Here is a 7,968-nt window from a genome sequence, read left to right as displayed (position 1 = left end):
TTTAAGGCTGATCATGGGGCAGGTGCCTGCCTGGCATTTGCTGCTGATGCAGAAACCATGCAGGAACAGAGCTGCTGGTCCTTCTGGTCTCATTCCACCTTACTTTGTGCAACAGCTTAAATTCTTTAATTAAAAAGCCCTAAACACCAAAACAGAACAGCAAGAAAAGCTCTGCAAACACTTTCTGGCAGTTTTGTAAGAACTCTATATTTGGTTTTCATTCTATTCTGAGTGGAGGATTTCAGTCCCTATACACAGCAGAAGACATTTGGCACCTGTTAACCCCACAGGTTATGCAGCCTTCTCCCCATTCCACTGCAAGGAATGAGCTTCTCCCAGTGAGGCACTAGTGCTCCCCTAGCACCTACTTGAAACAAGTGACACCAGTTTAACCCTGCATAGAATAATCTGCAATGCAAATTTGAGAGAATGAAGTTATTTAGTTATTACAGTCTGTTTCCTGAGGGCATTTTGGCATGCTCAGGCATGACTGAACTGATCGATGCTGCTGTTAAATCCCCGTTGACTGTAACAGTCTGATCTGCACCATAAGAAGGTGTTTCTGCAGCCTTTCTATAACTATACCAAACAGCTCCTGCTGTCCACAGCATCTCTGGCAGGCAGCACCCTGCTCTTGGGGGGTGATGTGCACTCCCGGGTGTTCACTTCAGCCTCCCCTGTTTGCCCCATGCCATTGCAATCCCATAGATGAGAAAGCCATGTACCTGTTACCTGCTTCTGCCAGTGGGTTGTGCCACTCCGCTGTGCTATGTGCCCGGAGAGAGTTGCAAACACCACTGAGCTCTGGCTCATGCTGCTCTCTGCTCTTTGCTGTTCTACTTTAGTTCTTCTCTGATCCTGTCATTTGCGGAGAACTTGCATCCTGACAATCTCATTGTCCGAGTTACTGTTTCTACGTGTGAAGTGCAGTGCTCTCATTTGTGCTGTTGAACCTAGGAACTACAGAGGCTCATATGACTTGGCATATGCACAATGATGTTTTGCCTTGGGGTCCATGTTGGGACCCACACACACCTGCTCAGAGCTGATCGCAGAGCTGATGCACTACGTGTCTTTGGTGACAGCATAGGAGTAAGATACAATGAACAGGAGGAAAATGTCCCCACTTTTGCTGATCAGGATTAAAATCCTAATGAGCTACATGACAGAAATACAAAACTGTCATTTATTCCTCTGCCCTGGAGCAAATCTGAGCTGGTTCTGCTGAGGCTGATGAAAGAATATTTGAGAGCACTGAGGAAGATGTGAGCATCTGATTTGTACCATCTACTTGAAACAGGAGCTGATGGATGCAGAAAATGCATTCCTGTGTCTTCCCATGTAGAAAGGTAAAAAACAAAGAGGTGATGACCTGGGACACCAGGACTTTGCTGTAACTGGATGTGCAGCAGACCAAGGACCCAAGCAGGAACTGGCTCTGCTTCCAATGTCTCTGTGCTGCTGAAGTTTGTGAGCAGGCTCTTTTTTTAAGCTTTCTAGGGAGGGTGAGGAAGTATCTGGCTCTTTCCTACTGCCCAGCAGCCTGTTAGTGGTGCCACACTGAGCTACTCATGGGATTCCAAGATCATGAGACCAGTCATGGGAATCGACTCTATTTGCATTCTGGATGCTTTCTTGACACTTTTAAAAACATTTCTGCTTATGAATAGCATCCTTTTTTCCTTCTTCTTTCTGGGTATCAGCTCATTTGGTTTTGAATACTGGGAAACTGTTGTTACATGTCACCCCACTTAGTGCCCCATTTTGTCCAGAATACTGATTATTAATCCTTAATTCCCCCCCCCCCCCCATAGAAATCTGAGGGAATTTTATGGGTGCTATTTATTTTTTATCAAAGGCTTTATTAACTACTTTTTATTTTAAAAATTGAAAAGTTTGAAGAGCATTAGCAATTTAAATGTAAAAGCTATGAACTGTTTTTCAGTTTTATAGTCAATTAGCTTACTGAAATAGTGCATCACACTGTTGTGTGCAATACATATATATATATACGTATTAAAACCAACGTTAATCACTCGAGGTGCTTGAAAGACACATCCTTGGAGGATGTGGACTTGCTTTGTCTTGTGGTCTGGAACAACATTGAAGATGTCTAGGCAACCTTCCCTGAAGACACAGGGGCTGTGGGGGAGTCAGCTGCAAAACTGCTGAGTGTTACTCTGTGCAGCCAGCCCCATGGGCTGCCCTGTCCCCACTCTTCTGCTCCTTTCTTCTTGACCTTCTCTAAATACCACTGCATTTTATCCATAGAAAGGGTGTCTGGAGCCAGTGAGCTCCCACTCAGTGAGGACACTGATACTCCCTGGCACTGCAAAGGCTGGAATTTGGAAACTTGGCTGTGTATTCTGTGTATTTGAAAGGAAAACTGCATGTATCTTGTTTGATAAGGAACTGCATGGTACACCATTTGCTGTTTTTAATGCATCTAGATGAAATGCACTCTCTGATATTTTCTTCACTAAACTCAGTGGCTTAATATTCAGCAATCTACCCTTCATTATGTTAAATGCTTTTTAAAAAGGAACCAGAGCACTATTTGGAGAAGGCCCACTGGCATACAAAATGGTTTCATCCCCATAAAAATGCAAATTAACTCTCCGGAAGTGTAGGTCTAGCTCATTTGTATAGGAAATAAAAAAGGACTTTGAACAGAACCCAGAGGAACTCCGCTAACGAGATCTTCAGTGAGTGACATCAGCAGCCTGATACATTAGTGCAAAGATTATTTCTCAGCTCTTTAACAAACTTTAATTATTATTTTTAACCCTGAATTTCCACCAGAACCCATGTGGGGAGATCCTGGTCTCCTGACAACTCTCTGTTTTTCTCATAATTGATGCAATGCTGTGAAAAATAAAGGGTTTTATGCTGTCTTTTTCAGCCAAAAGTAGCTATACTGGCTGTCACAGTGGTTATTTGTTCCTGAATGTGCTTATCATTTCTGGAAAACATGTATCCATTCCTACATGTAGGTGGAAAAATATCAAAGCATGTTTCAAGAACCTGACTGTCACACAAGGATCTCGCTTGGGAAACTAACAGCTCTGAAGGGCCAAAGTCAAAACACCCAGTTTGCATATTTTGCACAGTGTTGCAGTGCTTTCCTTAGAAGCAGAGCTGGCAACATAAAAAAACTGCAGTGAGACACAGTTTTTCTGATTTTTCCCAAAATGAGACTTTTCCATTTGTTTGGTGTGAATTGCTCATGCCAAACATTATTCCCTGCAGAAACCTGGGTTTCCCATGGAGGAGGAGTTGGGGTGAATTTAAAAACCTTGCAATGCTTCAGAGTTTTCCTGCTGTGGGTTATGGCTGCTTTGGGGACTGTGCTAGAATCCTGGGGTACTTTGGTCCTGCTGAGGTGCCTTGTAGATGTGAAATATGGTACTTGATCAAACGCATCATACTACAGAAATAATCATTATATGAAAAAACACAGAGCTACAGTTTAATTCATTTTATTTATTACTGCTATTTTGCATCCTTTATTTTTTTTCAATGGGTTTTTACTTATTCATAGTGCATGGTCAAGACCAGCCGTTTTCTACAGGTCCCTCCTACGCCACTATCCCTCTCATCTCTGAAGGAACATTCTCAGGGAACAACAAACATGGAAGCTTTCCTGAGAGAAGCCATTGCCTTAATTGGTTCATTTGTTGAATATCCATATTACCATTTGCATACTTTTTCTCACTGAAATAGAGGCACTATTAAGATCTGCTTCTGCTCCTTATCAACAGCAGGGTGTTCCCAACACTGCATCAAGAAGCATGAGAAAGACAGTAAAAGAAAATACTTTGTTGTACTGGTGGTATTTATTGTCTTGCTGAGATTGGTGTGCATTTGCATAGGACACCAAAGGACCCCAAGCACAGAAGCTCGGTCACAGTCAGCCCAGGTGACATTCACAACAGACTTGATACCAGAAATTGCATCTGTAACTGATGCGGAAAGTCACTCTGTTGGCAAAACCTTTGAATCGTCTCTTCAGGTCACTGGCAGTTGTGACAGGTACACCACCCCTGACTAAGCCCTGACAAAGCTCAGAGACAGCCCTGATAAAAGTCTGTGAAAGCTTCCTCCCACAGACAACAGTCCAGGAGGGCTCCCATGTGCACTACTCTTGTCCCACTGCATGGTGGTGGTCAGCTAGCACAAAGATGAGGAAGCTGGGTCCTGAGTCAAGGGAAGGCTACATGACAATGTTTGATCACAACTCAGATTTGACCAGGGCAGAAATTGAGGCCCTTGGGCAGCCATTTGGAGCTGGTCCTCCTTGGAGCAGTGGGCTGCAGCTGGGGACACTCCTCTTCGGTCAGGATGATGTCCAAGGGAACAACTTGAGGTTGAGAGTCCTCCCTTCATTAGGTGAGTGATTGTGCATCTTGGATCATTGTCCGTAAAGTTTAAGAATCAGCAGTGTAGTGATGAATCCATGTGACATCCCAAATCTGTAGCTGATGTTGGTGGAGCTTTAATTGAGTTTGAACAATAAATTTTGTTTAGCTGCAATTTACTGGTTCCACGACAGCAGTAAATCAGCTATTATGGTACTCTGTGTAAACTTTCCCTTCCAGGCCTGGAAGAAATGAATTACCAGTGTGAGATACTCAGGCAGGTTTGGCAACCACAAGACTACAGATGCCACTCCCAGCACTTATACACATTGTGGACAGGCCCAGCCTTCCTGTTGCTGCTTCCCATTTACTTCCCCTTTCTTACCCTTCTTTGGTGTAATTTCTACTAATATTCAATTATGCTAATATTCACTCTATGTTTTATCTCCAGTTGTAACTGTTTAACACATACACACACATATACACTTTCTGTTCCTGCTTATTTGTGCTTGGACTTAGTCAGGCAGGAGTCACCATGCCAAGGTGTCTGCCACAGTAATTGTCTGGGCTGTGTTCCAGTTTTAGATCATATTTCTGGAAGCACTTTAAGAATCACAATATCCACAGAGGATTTTTGCTGTGTCTTCACAACGAGATTGTGCCCAGGGTTTGGAGGACCCGTGGTCCTATCTCAGTAACTAATGTTGGGTTACCCTGGTGCTCTGGGGCAGCAATGTGGGTTTGGGACCAGGGTGCTGTGGAAAGAGGGTGTGTAGCTCTCAGTGGGTAATTTCACAGTTCTGCTGTTGAACTTGCTCTTCTGTTCGCACTCCAGCAGAAAACCAAGTGATGGTGGTGGATTTTCTCACCGAGCTCTTGTCCTAGGAGTGGATTGACTAGGTTGTATAGTCATAGTGTTTTTGAAATACTGAATTTTCTTTCATTTGCTTTTAGTTGCTTGAAGCAGATATTACTGGGGATTTCAGATTACTTTTTAAGATGTTAGTTCATTTCAGTGATGTTCGTATTAGTTGGTCCAGTTGGTTGGTACCATATGCATCCTCCAGCCTGACTCATCCCCAGAAAGTCCCAATGACACTGGTACACAGGACAGCAGCAGCCCTTGGAGATGACCTAGGAGAGGAGAACTGGACAGGAAAGCGTCAAGGGTGGAGATGTCCAAACCTGTTGTATTTATCATGTAGAAGATGAAAAGTCTCTCATTCTATTAGCCAGGATCCACCAGGAGCCTTCGATTTAGAGAACTTCTTTGTTACAGTCTTTGCTCTCATTGTTTTTCATCAATGTTAGGTGAAAAATGACCCCTTTTTTGGGTGTTCTTGAGATCTTTGCATGTCACAAAACAGCTCACTGCTTGTTTGACTTTCATTATAAATGAAACTGCACAGCAAGTCCTTGATCCGTTATTGCAGTGCTTTTTTCTGATGTTTGGTTCAATGCCATATTCAGACCTTTCATAGTATAATAAGTAACCAGAAACCTACACACTCAGCAGATTTCTGTGTCCAATATCACAGCAGATAAAACTAATGTGTTCCAAAAGGTTAGGTTTGGTCTGTTTTTCCTGTATCCCTTCTCAAAGCCAGTGCTATTTTCTAAATATGTGTTTAATCCTGGTGCTGCATCTTTCATTGTCTTCATACCCTCCCTTATAAGCACGAGTGTACAACACAAACCCAGAGTGACAGCAGCCAATGGCAGGTTTTCTAACAGATGGAGCAAACTTGTAGATGCATCCTCCTAAACGCTGTTTGTTACAGAAAACAAACTGAATGATGAAATTAAACGACCAAAGAAGTTGTTTTACCCAGCGAACTGTACACCCCTCCAAGCCATGAGCAGCCAGCTTCTTCTGGAGAATGCTGGAGGAAATGTTGTTAAAGCCTTTACTAAAGTCTGCGTAGACAGCGTCCACAGCCTTTTCCCCATCAATTAAACAGGTCACCTTGGGACAGAAGGAGATCAAACTAGTCAAACAGGACCTGCCTTTCACCTGGTTGTCCTATGCATGCTGTGTGACAGCATTCAAGATTATCTGCTCCGTAAAATTCCCCAGTATGGAGATCAGGTGGACAGGCCTATAGTTTCCTGGATCCTTCTTCAATCCCTTCTTGTAGATGGGCATCACATTTGCTAACCTTCAGTCAACTTTGACTTTCCTGGTGAGCCAGGACTGCTGATAAATGATGGAAAGTAGCTCAGTGAGCACTTCTACCAGCTCCCTCAGCACCATTGCATGGATTCCATCCAGCCCCATAGACTTGTGTATGTCTAATGGTGTAGCAGGTTGCTGACTATTTCCCCTTGGATTATGGGGACTTCATTCTGCTCCTCATGCCTGTCTTCCAGCTCAGGAGTTGGGGTACCCTGAAAACAACTGGTCTAACTATTAAAGACTGAAGCAAAGAAACCATTAAGTACCTCAGCCTTTTCCTCACCCTTTGTCACTGTTTCTCCCACATACAATAAACAATGGAGATTCTCTTTAGCACTCCTTTTGTTGCTAATGTATTTACAGAAACATTTTTTATTGTCTTTTGTGACAGTAGCCTAATTGAGTTCTAGTTGGGTTTTAGCCCATGAAGAAATATGATCACAGCCTATCAAGATTTTCTGAGATACTTTGAACAAAATAATTGAGCAGGAAAACCTCCCAGGCCTTCTTTTCTCAAAATATTAAAATTGTAATGTAAACTATCTTATGCCAGGAGCAAAAAACTCATAAAATGTCAGGGTTGTCATGGTTTTAAATACACAAGCAGTCAATGCTTTGTCAACTCATATTGGAACTTTAGATAAATTGTTTCTTCACACAGGCACACACATATAAACATGCATGTAGGTTGTTTGTGGGGTTTTTTGGTGTTTCTTTTTTCCAAGGGAAAACAAAAAGAAAAAAGGAAAGAAAAAGCACCTATTCCTCAAAGGGTATAGCAGGAACCAGCAATTCCTGGCTTCCAGAAACATCCACGAAAGGAGCTGGCTAATATCTTCAGATCAAATCCACCTGTGTGTGGGGAACATCTTTATGTAAAAAGATTTGACTGTCTAGGATTTCTGCTACCACATTCACTTACATTTTCATCTTAATATAACTAATGGATACAGATGATCTTGAACAAGGCAGTGCTGACCTGTGCTCAACATGCCATTTGCTAGTCTGTGTTGATGCATTACTGAGCCAGTTATATTTATTGTGTCAAAGAAAGACAATTTGTTCTTGGGCAGATTGACATCTGGTTTTAGGTGGCAGCAGCCTTTCCTGCAGTAATTGAAATGATTGCTTCTAGTGTGCATTGTCAGAAAATGACATTCTTGCTGATATCACTGAAGTAACTTGTATTCACTCTGGAGCTAAACATATGTCAGGTCTGAGCTGACAAGTCTTTTTCTTCTTCCAAGAAGAAATTTCATTACCTTCAGTGATAACAGACTGTATCCCTGGCATGTTTCAAGGGCTGCTCTAGGGTGAGGGTGTCATGCTGCACACCAGAGGAGTGCTAAGAAAGGAGGTGAAGAGGTAGGGGCTGGGCAGAGGTAAGACTAAATCCTTTCCTTGTGTGGAGGAAGTAGGTCTTAAGTGACTTAA

The sequence above is a fragment of the Melopsittacus undulatus genome, chromosome 4 (genome assembly GCF_012275295.1).
Source record: "Melopsittacus undulatus isolate bMelUnd1 chromosome 4, bMelUnd1.mat.Z, whole genome shotgun sequence".
In the NCBI taxonomy this organism is placed as follows: Eukaryota; Metazoa; Chordata; class Aves; order Psittaciformes; family Psittaculidae; genus Melopsittacus; species Melopsittacus undulatus.
The sequence above is the reverse complement of the archived record's forward strand: the minus strand, read 5'-3'. Positions refer to the sequence as shown.